This window comes from Spermophilus citellus (genome assembly GCF_964194105.1).
Source record: "Spermophilus citellus genome assembly, chromosome: 10".
Classification (NCBI taxonomy): Eukaryota; Metazoa; Chordata; class Mammalia; order Rodentia; family Sciuridae; genus Spermophilus; species Spermophilus citellus.
This window is the reverse complement of record NC_138197.1, coordinates 2,790,756-2,805,198: the sequence shown is the minus strand read 5'-3', so window position 1 is coordinate 2,805,198 and position 14,443 is coordinate 2,790,756.

Below are 14,443 nucleotides of genomic sequence, written 5' to 3'. Positions count from 1 at the left end.
ATTCTCTCTCTCTCTCTCTCTCTCTCTCTCTCTCTCTCTCTCTCTATTTCTCACTCTCTCACGTGACCTGAGCAGCTTTCCTCTACCGTGCCCTCTCACCATGACCCTCTGCCTCACCTCAGGCTCAGAGCAATGGCGATGCTGACCACAGACTGAACCTCTGAAATTATGAGCCCAAAATAAAATTTTCCTCTTTTAAATTGTTCACATCAGGTATTTTAGTACTGAGAAGCTGAATAACAAACTAGTCTGTCCCTGAACCCATCCCTGCTCCGGGTGTGTGTTGCAGGTGTCTGCCCCAGAAGAAGAAAGAGGCGCAAGAAAAGGTGAGGACAGCAAGAAAGAGTCACCACCTGGATTTCCGACACAGAAGGACCATGACCCCCACCCCAAAGCATCTCTGATAAGGCCCCTTCAGAAATCACACACCTGATCATTCCATTTACCTGGTAATAAAAAAATCCCCTGCAGTTTATGTCTTTGAAAGTTTTGGACCACACTTGGACTATTAAAATGGGGCCTATATTTAAAAGAAACATTTTTGTTTGCAGTTTGATTTTCTTCCCTGTGATTTTGACGGTTTCTTTTAAAAAGGAGAAGAGGGGAGTGGATTCTGTCTACAGTAAAGTCTCTCCTGCTGAGCAGCACAGTAACAAGCAACTGGCCATCCCCAGCCCACCCTCTCCTCCGCTAAGACCTGGTTGGTCTGTTGACCCAGATGACTTCCCACCTTTCATTCAGCCTTCAGAACGTGTGCGTGCATGTGTGTGTGTGTGTGTGTGCGCGCGCGTGTGTGTGTGTGTGTGTGTGTGTTGCAGTATGTGTCTCTAGACAGTGAAGAAAGTAGAAGGACAGGGGGATCGTTCAGGAAGTAGAAACTAGAAGAAAACCGCACAGTCCCAGCTCCTCACTTTGCACAGACTGAAAAGAGCCAGAAACATGGTGGAAACTTCTACTTATAAATATCACTCACACATTTGAATGGACTTTTTAAAGACTAGAAATGGTATCCAGAGCTTACAGACTCTGTTAGCAATCTTATTTGTTTTACTCAATCCAGAGCATTTAGGCAAGACTACCAAAGAAGCTCCCACCAGTGATCAGTGGGCATTCTTTTCAATATTTTATACTTTAGCAAAAGGTCCTCGTTAGAATATTGAAAAGCTGAACATGTCACAGAGATGACAATGGATGAAGACTAACACACACGTCAGAGAGGACAACACAGGAATCATTTGAAATTATTTATAAGTACTATATGAGTTACTAAATTAATCTATTAATGGGCCCAAATAAAAATTTAATTCCTCCAGTAATTTACAGAAACAGTAATTGGCAGTATTCTGAGAAAAAGGGGTAATTATTTTGATGAATCATGTATAAGTTAAATTAGTAGACCTTCCAACTCCAAAAAAGTATCTTTTATAATTAAAGCTTTCAATTAGTAATGAGTACATTTATGTGATTCAAATCCACTAAAAGCAATTAAATAATAAAACTTCGAATGATATCATTCCAATCACAAAACTATTTTCAAGGTTTTTCTTAACAATATCCTTGTCTTTATGTTAGTAAGTTATTCCTGTTGGTATGAAAAGCATTCTACTTACCCTTAATTACAGCTGCTGATGTCAATAAATAAGTCCAAAAATGCTAACAAAATAACATAATTAATGTGAATATTTTGCGTAGTATGCATGCAGTCTTTCTGGTGGCATACATGTAGTACCTAAAAGTGGACACTAGAGGGAGCAAGACAGAGGGTGAGAAGGAAGGAAACAAAGATGAAATATACAGTCACTCCTGGGGATCTGTGGAAGGGGAGGTTCCAGGACCACCAGTAGATACCAAAACCAATGGATGCTCAAGTCCCTGATTTAAAGAGGCACTGTATTTGCATATAACATATACATATCCTCCCATACACTTTAAATCATCTCTAGATTACTTATTATATCTATTATGCAATGTAAATAGCTATTATACTGTATTACTTAGGGACAAGGAAAAATGTCTGTATATATTCAGTACAGACTCAATTTTCATTTAATATTTTCTATCCACGGTTGGTTGAGTCCACGGATGCAGACCTTCAAATACAGAAGGCAGGATGTACTTGAATGAAGAATGCATTTTCGTTTGACCCCAGTGATGCTCATTTTCTGGAGGCTATCGCCAGGAACCTAATTAGAAATCCAGTTCATGATTCATGTAACATGAATATACTTTATTTGGAAAGAGACCTGAGCAAGTCATGCTCACCCCTGAAAAAAAGCCAGCTCATTATCATTCCCTCTCTCTCCACACCCCACACTTGCATAATACATGCCAGTTTTCAAAGTGATTTCATATACATTATCTTATTTGGGAGGCAATGTGGTGTAGCAGAAAGAAAATTAGACCGCAGTCAAGGAACCTAAATTGTAGTCTGGTCTCTTCCACTAGATGCCAGTGACCTTGGATGAGGTACTTAACCTGTCTGGGCAGAAACTTCCTCATATGTAATGTGACAGTGTTAGAATGCATGATCTCTAAGGCCCTTTAATGCTTAAACTCTGTAATTTTATGACATTGCCTATATAAGAGACTGCCTCTGTGTGTGTGTGTGTGTGTGTGTGTGTGTGTGTACGCCAACTGTGTATCTCGCCTTAAATGTGAATTCTTTCAAATAAAAAGACTATTCTAGCTCCACTGAAAGCCATTTTCCCTTTCTGCCTTGGAGGAATAATGCAAATGCCAGGGAACTCCCAAATAGCCCAACGGCCCCTCCGGGAATCAGCAAGCACCAAGATTGAGTTACAAAAAACCTAATGTGTATATGAAATGTTTCCATCAACTTATGAAATAAAAGTCCAATAAAAGCAGTGGCTTTTTATTATTATTTAGATTTAAATCATCCCCTGCAGTGTCGAAAACCCAAAGGCAACCTCCTGAGTTGAGTAGGATCACAGAATGAAATGGAAACTGAAGCAGCGAGGGGAATGGGAGCATTAGACATCAGCATCCCACCTGAAAGGCAATTCTGGTTCTTTGTATTTTTGTTTCTTTGAGCCTGAAAAAACACCATAAAAGCTGAAAGTGATTAGAATTTTAAAGGATTCTTATTAACCTGTTGACAAATGCTGAATTCTGGAATTCGTGGATTATTTTTTGTCTCTCCACTGGCTCCTCTGCATCGTGTTCATTAAATTAATCAAAAGCGATGCTCATCCCCAACCTTGAGGAAATCCTTTAACTCCCCAGCCCGGTTTCATTTAAGTGTCCTCAAATGCACCCCCTGCTTCTCATCCAGGTTTCCAATTCTCTCTTTTTGAACTTCTGACTTAAGGAAAAAAAATGCAAATAAAGACAGACCTCAGGAGAATGGGGACTGGGCACCAGGAGTTCCATGGGGGACGGAAAATTGGGTTGTGTGGACTGTCAGATCAGGGCGTGGACAAAAGACCCAGAAGGCCACAAGGGCAGACCATCCCAGGGTTACCCAGAGAAGCAGCATAATCTGGCGAGGTGAGCGCACAGGGCAGCTCACTGCATCACTCTGAGAATCCGAGAAGCCAGGCAAGTCCTTGCAGAGAGCACTGAGGCTGTCCGGGGATCCTGTTTGAAAGCATTCGTGTGGAGAGAAGGTAGGGACTAGCAAGCAGGGGCCTGAGAAGCATCAGAAAGTGTTTCAGTTAGCTCCCTGGGGCTCCTTTCCCCCGGGGAAACTTCAACTTAAGGGAAATATTTCATTCAATGATGTCTATTAAGCTCTTACTGGTACTATTCCAGGCAGCAGGAATACATCAGTGAACAAGTCAGACAAAAATCTCTGCCGCTTTCATGGAACTTAGGTCCTTGTAAGGAGAAAAGGGAAATGTATTAAATAAATGTGCTGTCTAGTGAGTTAGATACTATGGCAACTGATGTGGGAAAAAAAATAAAGGGAGGTAAGGAGGAAAAGAAGTAGTAGGGATTGGGGAAGAGCTGTTCACAATTTTAAAGAGTGGTCAGGATGAGCCTCGCTCACTCACATGATTTCAGCAAAGATTTTTTTTTAAGTAGAGGGAGAGAACCAAGGAGGTAATTTATGAAGGACCATTTCAGGCAGAGAAACACCAGTGCAAAGGCCCTGGGGTAGCAGCAGTCAAGAGATCAGAATGTGGCTGGAGCAGAGTGACTGAGGGGGCTAGTAGAAGGAGGCTGAGGTTAGAAAGGAATCATACCATAATGTGTGGAGTGGGTTATGGCATTGTGAGGACACTGGTTTTTACTTTGATTAAAATGGGGAATCACTGGAGGTTTTGAGCAGAGGGCTTAAGTGACCTGATCTGATTTATATTTTAATAGGGTCATTCTGGCAGTGGTGTTGAGATCAGCCTGAAAAGAACAAAGGGGAACAGAGAACACAGTTAGAAAGCTATGGTCATGTTCACTGAATGGCTGACGGTGGCGTGGGTCAGAGTGGTAGCCGTGGAGGGAGAGAAGTGCAATGACCCCCCCAAAAAACATGGAAGGAACAGCAGTGGGATGCACCAAGGTGTTCAGCATGTACGGCGTGTGAGGAGGAAGCGCTCAGGGTGACTGGCGCCAGTTCAAGAGTGGCCAGCAACCAAGATGGGGAGGACCACCTTTGAGAGGAAGGACCAGAGGTTTTGAATTGGCCGAGTCGTGTTTGAGAGATCCAGGGGCGTGTTGTGAAGTCCAGCTGGCCTTCAGGTCTCACCAGGGCATCCTCAACCCACAGAAGGTCATTAAAGCTGGAGATCACCAAGGCTACCAGAGGAGAGGCTAGCTAGGAAGAGACTAGAAATAAGGGCTGAGCTCGGAGCACGCGAGTTAAATGTCTGGGCCTCCTTGGGACTGCATCTCAGTGAGCTTGGATGTAAGAAGTGACTCATGCAACCACACTCACAGTGACAGGTGTCGGGAAAGGGATGGCTAGGCCGCCCCTGCAGATGCTTTGTCCCCAGGGATCACCTTACTCACCACCAGCCACAGTTTGGTCCTCCTACCTCCACATCTGACACTAGGGGCCTCTGAGAGCCTTCTCTGTGCCCCAGCCCTTCGGGCAAACACCCACATTGACCAAGCCTGAACTCCAGGTCTCAGTTTTCAGTGGGCCTCACACTTGCCAACTAAGAGCTCACAACCCCTTCATGACCTGTGGGACGGTACGTGCAGTGTTTCCACCCAGGGCTCAGACACTGCTGTCCATCTGCACAGCACCAGTGCTGGGGTGCCTGGGCCCAGTGCATCTGCAGCTTTTGGCTCTACACGGCCATTCCCAGCGGCTCCCCGGGATCCACATTTCCTCCCTTTTGCTCTGAACCTGGAACTTTCCTTTCTTGCCCAGCTCCACAGGATGATGCTATATATTTAAATGTCCCCCAAAAGTCCGGGTGTTAAAGACTTTGGTCCCCCAGGTGGCACTACTGGGAGGTGGTGGAACTCTTAAGAGTAGGTCTTGAGTCACTGGGGGCGTGCCCTTTAAGGGGATTGTGGGACCTCATTCATCCTGTGCTCCCAGCATGATCCCCTGATTATCGTAGGCCCAAAGCCACAGGGTCAACCCGATGGTGAATTGGAATCTCTAAAGCTATGAGCCAGACTAAACCTTTTACCTTTATAAGCTGATTATCTCAGGTATTTTGTTGTTGTGATGCAGAGTTGATGAATACAGACGATGGGGCTGCAATTCACACTCATGCTCCCAAGTTCCATATCCAGATCATCACTCCCAGTGGATTTTGCTGCTCTTCTACACTTGTGCAGCTAGTTGTGGGAAAGCATGTAACCTGCCCCAGCATCTGAGCCAGTGGCCCCAAGAGCAGTGGGTTTAATTGGCTCCATCCACCACCCAATGTTGACCCCACCCCTGATTTCTCTCTGACTGGCTTTCTTTAAAACTCCCATGAGAACAGAGACAGGTTTACCTAGTACGTCCAACCTATGTCCTCGTCAAGGTGGTGTTTGGGTCAGTGTGACAAATTCACACTATATAGCATCTTATTCATTGTTAAGTGTGACTTTCTTTCTGAAAAGCCCTCCCCAACGGAGCACCCCCTAAAAACTCTCATGTCAATGTCACAGCTGTATCCACAACATCCCTCCCTCTCAACAGGGTCTTCTGGGCCAAGCAGGACTATGGATCTCTGAAGAGGGTTTGCCCAGTGTCTTCTTGGCTGGGGACACTACAAAATGGTTTGGAAGCAACTGTGGTCCCTTCAGGTACCTTCCACTGACTCCACCTTACGCAGGCCAAGCCGAGGGCCGACCACAGTCTCTCAGAGAGCAGCAGGCTATGTGGAGGTCAAGGTCATGACCTTGACCTGCGTAGGAGAGGCTTCCTAGACCTGAGTTTCCAGGTGAAGGCTCCTTTCTCAACACCCACTCCTTCCACGCAGCCACCTCCTTCCAGTCCTCAGTGCAGCCCTCCTCCTCCTCTTCAGAGTAGAAATCCCACCCCTCTACACCCCTCTACACCCCTCTCCTGCATCCTTCAAACTCTATTGCCTCTGCCTTCAGCAAGATGCCAATGGCTCTCAAGCAGGTGGGAAGATTTGGGAAGGGGGTGTCCCTGGGGGCAGCACAGTGCCTGGGGCCCAGGGATGCCAAACACCCAGCAGTGGTCAGAAGAGTCCTGATTACCCGAGATACAAATAGTCTCAGCGAGGACCACTCAGGGGCTGAGAGTGTGAGCAGAGACAAGCCCAGGCCCAGGCTGGTCCTACCCTGAGGCACAGTCAGGGTGCTCACTGCTTTGCCAACATGAGCACTAACTGAATATTAATTTTCCATAGAGAAATGTAACCTGTTTCCTCTGAATAAAGGTTATTCCTCCTGAAACGTACCCTTGCCCTTGCCTTTTGATAACTATCACCCCCAGCATCTCTGTACCGGACAAGATCTTGTACAGCTCAGGAGGTGGGAGACACCCTGGCTTTGAATCCTGACTCTACTGCTTATTTGCAGTGTTACTTGGGCAGGTTACTTGACTCGGTTTTGTCATCTATAAAATGGGGAGAATAACAGCACCTAACTTGTGTAGATTTTTGAGGAAAGATGTTAAACTGCTAATCCCATTGGTTCCCAAGAAACTAGATTCCCCTCTTAGAAGAGGGTGCTCCTGTTCATCCTGATCCCCAAACCATCATTATATGTAACACACAGTAAACTTGTAAATAAATTGTGTGTATTTTCCTCAGTGCCTGGTTAGCAACTGGGGTCCAAAAGCATAATTCAGTGTGAATCTAAACAAGTTGCTATTTTGCCAAGGCTCATGGGGCTTACCAAGAGCAGATGTCTTACCAAGAGCTGCTCCGTGATCACATAATACACATTCAAGGCATTTTGAGGAAAAGAACACTCTACAATTTCGGGTGATGTCACTATAGAGGTTCTTATGTCTTCCAGTAATCCATCTGGTTAAAACGAAGAGCCAGCTCTCACTTACCTGTGCAAAGAGTGACCAGACTGTCACCCCAACCCTTACGCTTTTAGGCAGGAGTTTGACCTGCTATTTTCCCCAAGGCCTTTTGGCCAGAACTACAACCAAATAGCAAAGTTGGTAGTTTTTTTGGTTTTTGTTTTGGTTTGGTTTGTTTTTAGCTTTTTTGTCTGCTCTGAATTCTTTTCCTTATTTACTTCCTGGAGCCTCTTAGGTAAAGTGGTCAAATGACATCTTCTTTTTCTCCCAGTGAAATCAAACTGGCCTTTAAAACGTTCAAATCATAGCAGAGATTTTCCTGTTTCACCAAGTCAGCTGAATGGATGGGAAAGGGGCCTACAGAGGAGAGGAAGAGACAGACAGAGACTGAGACTAAAACTGAGACTGAGACTGAGACTGAGACTGAGACTGAGACTGAGGAGACTGCCAGCCGGCTAAGCAAGGAGGCTACTGCAAGTTGGCCTGACCTGGAGTGATTTACATACATTATGGCTAAAGCACAGGACACCCCCAGGAGGGTTGTTTACAAATGAGGAAATTGATTCTTAGAGAGATTCAACTCAGGGAACTTGCTCAAGGTCACACAGCCAGTAAGTGTAGTAAAACTGGGACTCCGGCCCAGGGACTTCCACAAGCACAGGTGCTCTTGACCAGACCAGCACTACAGTGACACCCCCTTAGCTGAGGTTTCACTTTCCTTAGTTTCAGAGGCGTGTGGTCAACTGAAGACTGAAAATACTCAATAGAAATAATTCCTGAGTGTTAAATCGCACACACGCATGTGTATTGTGATGAGCTCTCCAGCTGCCGCACTCCACTCTGCCTGGGATGTGAATCAGCCCTTGGATGAGCAGACACACACACACAGACACACACACACACACACACACACACACACGCTGCCCACCCTTTAGCCAGCGGCCCTCTTGGCTATCAGCTCAGTGTGGTAGTACCACACTGCTTGAGTTCAAGTAGCCTGATTTTACTTAATTATGGCTCTAAATCCCAAGAGTAGTGATGCTGGTAATTTGGATTTTCAAAGAGAAGCCATAAAGTGCTTCCTTTAAATGAAAAGGCAAAAGTAATACTTTTGTTACTGAATATTGTTATGATTTTTTTTATTATGACTCACTGCTATGGATCTCTCACTGTGCCTAATTTATAAATTAAATATTTTCCTAGGTATGCATGCATAGGAAAAAACACATCTACAGGGTCTGGTAGTATGCACAATTTCAGGGTATCCCTGGAGGGCTCAGCTGGGGGACTGCTGTGTACCATCTAAAAGTTTAGGGAAGATCACACATCAGTAGAGTTGTCAGGATTTCTTTACGTTTCATGGCGCCTTTTCCCCAAAGTTCTCTCTACCCATCAAATTTGTTCCAGTATCAGAATTTAGTGGTGTGAGTGGATTTAGGAGGAGGAAGCCAGAGCCAGGCCTCACAACCCTGGATATTCCAGAAACCAGTAAACAACCTTCATTTTCTACTCTGGACCTTAAGAGTGAGCAAGAGGTGACAAAGGGAAAGAGAGGAGATGACAGAATTACCATCTTCAAGGAACTGTCTAGGAGAGGAATCGGGATAAAGCCATTGACTTTGGTACTGACTTTTTGTAACCAGTGGTCCCAAAACAGTAGCCCCAAATAACATAGCATGGAAATTTTATGCAAAAGAAAATAAGGACTAGAGGCTTGAGCTGGAAGGAATGAATTAGGAACATAATGGCTGCCAAGTGACAGACACCCACCAGGTATTCACAGAGGCCATTGGCTTCAACCCTCTCACAGGTGGAGAGCTGATGAGACCCTGGCTCCAAAACTCTCTCTGAACACAAGGGCTGAGATGGCTGAGATTCAGTCTTTAGCTGGGCTAGGGAGACACATGAGTGAAGAGGGGACACCTCTCCACCGAGTACCCCCAGGCACTATTCCCATTCAGCTCCCCAACAGGCATGTCATATGGCCAGAGAGACCCTGGAACTCTCTTGGCTATGGGTACATAGGCGCAGGGGATAGGCACACCTGAAATTGAAAGGACTAAAAATATCTGGAGAATACAGGAAAAGCAGGCACCGGATACAGCTTCTGATTCTCAGAGGCAGAGACATCGTGTTCTGTAACCATCAAACAAAAGAACATGTGTGACAGAGGATTGAAAACCACTTTGAGCTCAGCAGACAGGCCAGGAGGATTACCTAACCCACCCACCCCCACCCCGTCCCCCCAGAAAAGAAAATCTATGGTAGATTGGTTTGGTTCATTTATTCATTCAACAGGTATTCGCTGAGAGTCTAGGGTGCTCAGTAGGGTTTCAGTGCTGGAGACACAATGGTGGTCAAGGAAGGGTCTTGCACTTCATGTAACTGAGATGGTAGTTGGAAGCAACAGGAAATCAGTAAACATTTAAACAACTCCAGATTGTGATGAGTGCTGTAAAGTAAAAGAAAAAAAAAAGCAAGTGATGTGCAGGTGAGGAGGCAGAGCGGGGAGGAGCCAGGCTCTATCTGATAAGCTCTGGCCAGCATTGGGGTCAAACCCAGCTCCACCTCTCACTAGCTCATGGTTTTGGGCAAGTTACTCTTCTGTGTCTAGATGTCCCCATCTCCAAAACAGGGCAAGTAAGACTTGCTTTGCAGAGTACTCGTGAAAGGGTCAGAGTGAAGCATGTGAAGCACTGATGGATACTATAGGAATTTCTTGGTTGCAAACGACAAGATTCACATCAGAGAGTTTAGGTGGCAAAGGCATTAACTAAAAAAATAGCTCTGAGCATACAACAAGTGCATCTCTAGCTTGCTCTAGGGAAAGAACAACCATGGCAGGTCTCATGACTGAGCGTGACTACACTGTGGGGAGAGTCACCACTGTGGTGTCCTAGAAAAGGATGCCTCCCTTCCCTTTCACCATACTAGAACCCACACAGCACCCCATTCCTCACATGTTCTATGTGAGTATCTCTGTTGGGCAGATCATAAGCCCTATCCAAATTCTGGTTCTCTGGGGAGGCTAGCAAAGTGAGTTTATGGTTTTTACCTTGGCAGGCAGGACACACAATGTGGGAAATTCTTCAAGAATAGGAAGCATGATTGACAGCGCTGTACACTTTGCCTCCAAGGTGCAGAGCAAAAAATCAGATAGCTGGTCGACATGACCTATACTCAGTACTCCTCCTTCTAGTTCCCAAGCAAACAAATCAGCACCCTGAGAGAGCACCTTTGCAGGCTGTGACACTCTTCTCTGAATTTGTTAAATAAAGAGGGAAAAGGGTTGTGGGAAGCAACAATGATATACCATTTTATACCATCAATTCCACAAAATGTAAGTCCAACAATATCATGCATTGATGGGCATGCAGAGAAAAGAAAACCCTCATACATGGCTAATAGGAGTATGGATTGATGTAACCATTTTGGCATGCAATTCAGAAATAACCCAATGAAATTGAAGATATTTCTGCTCTGTGACCCAGAAATTCCACTCCTAGAGAAATTTTCAAATGTATATACAGAGAAAACACATAGATGAATGTTCATTGCAATACTGTTTGTAATGTTGAAAAATTGGAAATGACTGCATGTACATCAACCAGAGAATGAATAAAGAAATTGTGGCTTACCAAGTAATCAAAGACCATTCGGCAGTTATAAGTGAAGTAGAACAACACATAGCAATGTGGATAAATATCTAAGATAAAAACTGAGTCAAAAACAAGTCACAGAAGGGGAAAAAGAAAAGTAAATCACAACCAGATACCAATTAAAAATGCAAAACACAGTAATCACATGTCCATGCTACCCTTATATGTCCTGCAAATGGAAGCCATGCATAGGGTTGGGGTATACACAACTGGGACACTGCACATCTCTGCACATCTGGAGGGAGAGGAAGAAACTGAAAGAAGGCTTCAATTACACATGAAACATTTTACATGCCTCTTTGTGTAATGAAAATGTTTCACAGAATTTTTAAAACTAAAGAAAGAGTAGAATTTGGAACCACTCAACTCTGTACTAACTCGAAAACAATTTTTAAACTTCTTTGAGCCTCAATTTCCACATCTTGAACTTGGGGCTAATTATACCTGCAAGGTTGAAGCACACGGAATTGTGTCTCACCCAGCAGCTTCACAGGTTCACCCTCACTTTGCCCTGTAGAGCAATATGGAGAGCACAGAGAAAGAACTGCCCATTTGCTCCTCAAAAAAGTCACCTTATGGAAAAGAGAGACGTTTTGTTGGAAGGTTTGAGTGCACCCTGGCCTAAAAAAAAAAGAAAACCAGATGACCTTTTGAGATCTCCTTCAGGCCACCAGGATCCTATCAGGTAGGCGCTGAATCACCCAAATCACTGGAATACCAGTCTCCAAGGGGAACAATCCTTGTTAGGACCCCTTCCTGCAGCACAGCTTTTTCAGCCTCATTTCAAAAACATCGTGTGGGTTGAGGGGGCCCCGTCAAGACAAATGAACCCTTCTCCAGCTCATGTCAGATGGAGGAGCCAGCAGAGACATATCTGTTCGGCAGGGCAGCACCAGCCAGGGACCAGGCTGTAATGTCAAAGCCAATCAGTTGACCAACCTGTTAAAAAGACTCCGAATAAGCTTTCCACTAACCTTAAGCAGAACAGACAGGCACCTTCCTTACAGGATCAGCCTCCGAAACAACAAATGTATATCTTCACCCACTCAAGACTGAATAGATTACATAGTAAATGTTTGCAGCAGGTGCCAGAAATGGCAGTATGTGGGTGCTGGAGGTTTTGGGGGAGGGTGGTGGAGGGATGGGCAGGAAAGACCTGAAGAGGATTAATGATCACAACCCGAGGAAAAGACACTGTAGCCAATTTGTGCTGATTTTTTTTTCATTCTGAAAATGGGGAAAACCTATGGATTATTCAAGCTTAATTGATGTTTTACAGCAAAAGAAATGAAAGATGCTTAATTCATACATATATTCTTTGACTGGGGTCCATTACCAAACTGTCCCCCTAATCAGCCAAGCTGGTAGGCTTTGCTGTGTCTTCTGGGTCTACTCCCACACAAGCCTGTGCCCAGCAATATGTCAGTCCCTGGGCAACTGCTTTTCTTGTTGTTTAAGAGGAGAAAGTAGAGTTGAGAAAAAGCTGAAAGAAACAATCTGGACAGAGAATAAACACCTTTAGTCTTTGCAATTTAGCAATTTAATTTGTTCTGCACAAGTTGCAATTTTTCTAGCCTTAGCCCTGAAACATTTTAGGACTTCTCCTAAACAGCAACTCTGGCAGCTTCTCCACAGCAACTCTGGCAGACAAACTCAAAATTCTCGGGCAGCTGGGTGTGGTGGTGCGCACCTGTAATCCCAGCCTCAGGGGAGGCTGAGGCAGGAGGATCGCAAGTTCAAAGCCAGCCTTTAGCAACTTGGCGAGGCCCTCAACAACTTCTCGAGACCCTGTCTCTAAATAAAAATATATAAAGAGCACAATGGTTAAGCACCCTGGGGGTCCATTTTCTAGTACAAAAAAAGGGGGGGAAAGAGAAGGGGAATTGCACAGAAGGAGACCCTCGTTGTTGTACAAAATGACATATAAGATGGTGTGAGGGGGAAGGAAAAAAAGAGAGAGAGAGAAATGTGTTACAGTAGATGGGGTAGAGGGAGGTGATGGGAGGGGAGGGGAGAGGAGGAGGAATAGGAAGGGCAGCAGAATACAACAGACTCTAGTATGGAAGTATGTATAAACGTGGCTGTATAACCAATGTGATCCTGCAATCTGTACACATGGAAAAATAAGAATTCATACCCCATTTGAAACAAATGTATGATATGTCAATATCATTGTAATGTTTTGAGCAACTAATAAAAAAAAATCTTGTGCAAGTCCTTGATCTTAGTCCCAGTTTCTTGTCCTCCATATGACAGACACATCTGGAAAACAGGAACAAAAGTTGCCTTGTAGAGTTCTAATGAAGATGAGATGACACAGGCGGGATGGCCCATAGAGGTTCTTTCTTCTGGCACTTACGAGAACAGGTCATTTCCATGTGCATGATGTACAGTAGTCAGTGGTTCAGGAGGAGGGAAAAAGCTCAAGAAGGTAAATAGAGGCAACAGGGTTGTGAACCACCCAACTGTCCTTCTTTGACCCCATGAATATGAGTGGAATATCCTCCAGTTCTCAGAAACCTCAGGATGAACCCAGAAAAACCAGCATATAAACCAACTATAGAATTCTCCACATGTGAGACCCCCCCTCCACCCCACCCCCACCCCCGAAAGTCACAGGGGATCCATCCCAGCACAGCCAAGCCTCAGAGGGCCATGTTTTTGGGTGAATGGATGCTTAATTCCAGCTGTTGTGGTTAAAAATGTATTTCAAAGGGAGGGACAAAAACCCACTAGAGGGGCAGGATGTCAGAGGAGCTAGGAAGAGCTGTCCCCGCAGCACTCGGCTCTGGGGACTGGTTCCGGAAGCCCTCCCCTGCAAGGCTGCTCAGGAAGCATTTGCATTGGAGTAGGGGCTGCCCCTCCGCTGCCTTCCAGATTGCCCAGATGGGCATTCACAAGGAATGCAAATTCAAAATAGGAGCCAGAAAATCAATTGCCTTCTACAATAGGCATGTATTTCTTTTGTAATCAGAAGACAATAGATCTCATAAAAAAGAAATAAAGAATGCCAAATTGATTAAGCCTATACAATTGAGGCAGAACATCTGTATACATTAAAGCCTAATCTTTGCAAATAGTTGTGGACAGAGACTGAGGGGATACGACAATCTGTCCACAACTTGAAAGCAGGGCAGCAAAAATACAGTGTTGGCCAGCAGGGCTCAGGGGTCAGCTTGAGATATCAGCAAACAAGACAGATAAAAAGAAGAAAAATAAAGAAGAGGTTTAGATACCAAGTGAAACCACCTTAGCACTAATGCACCTAGAGAATGGGAAGGGGACGGTAGACATCAGCCCTAAAGAGACCAGAAGTATAAACCAAAATATCCCTTACCCTGGCAAAGTCACCAAACAGTTTGCACATGGCCTCTAG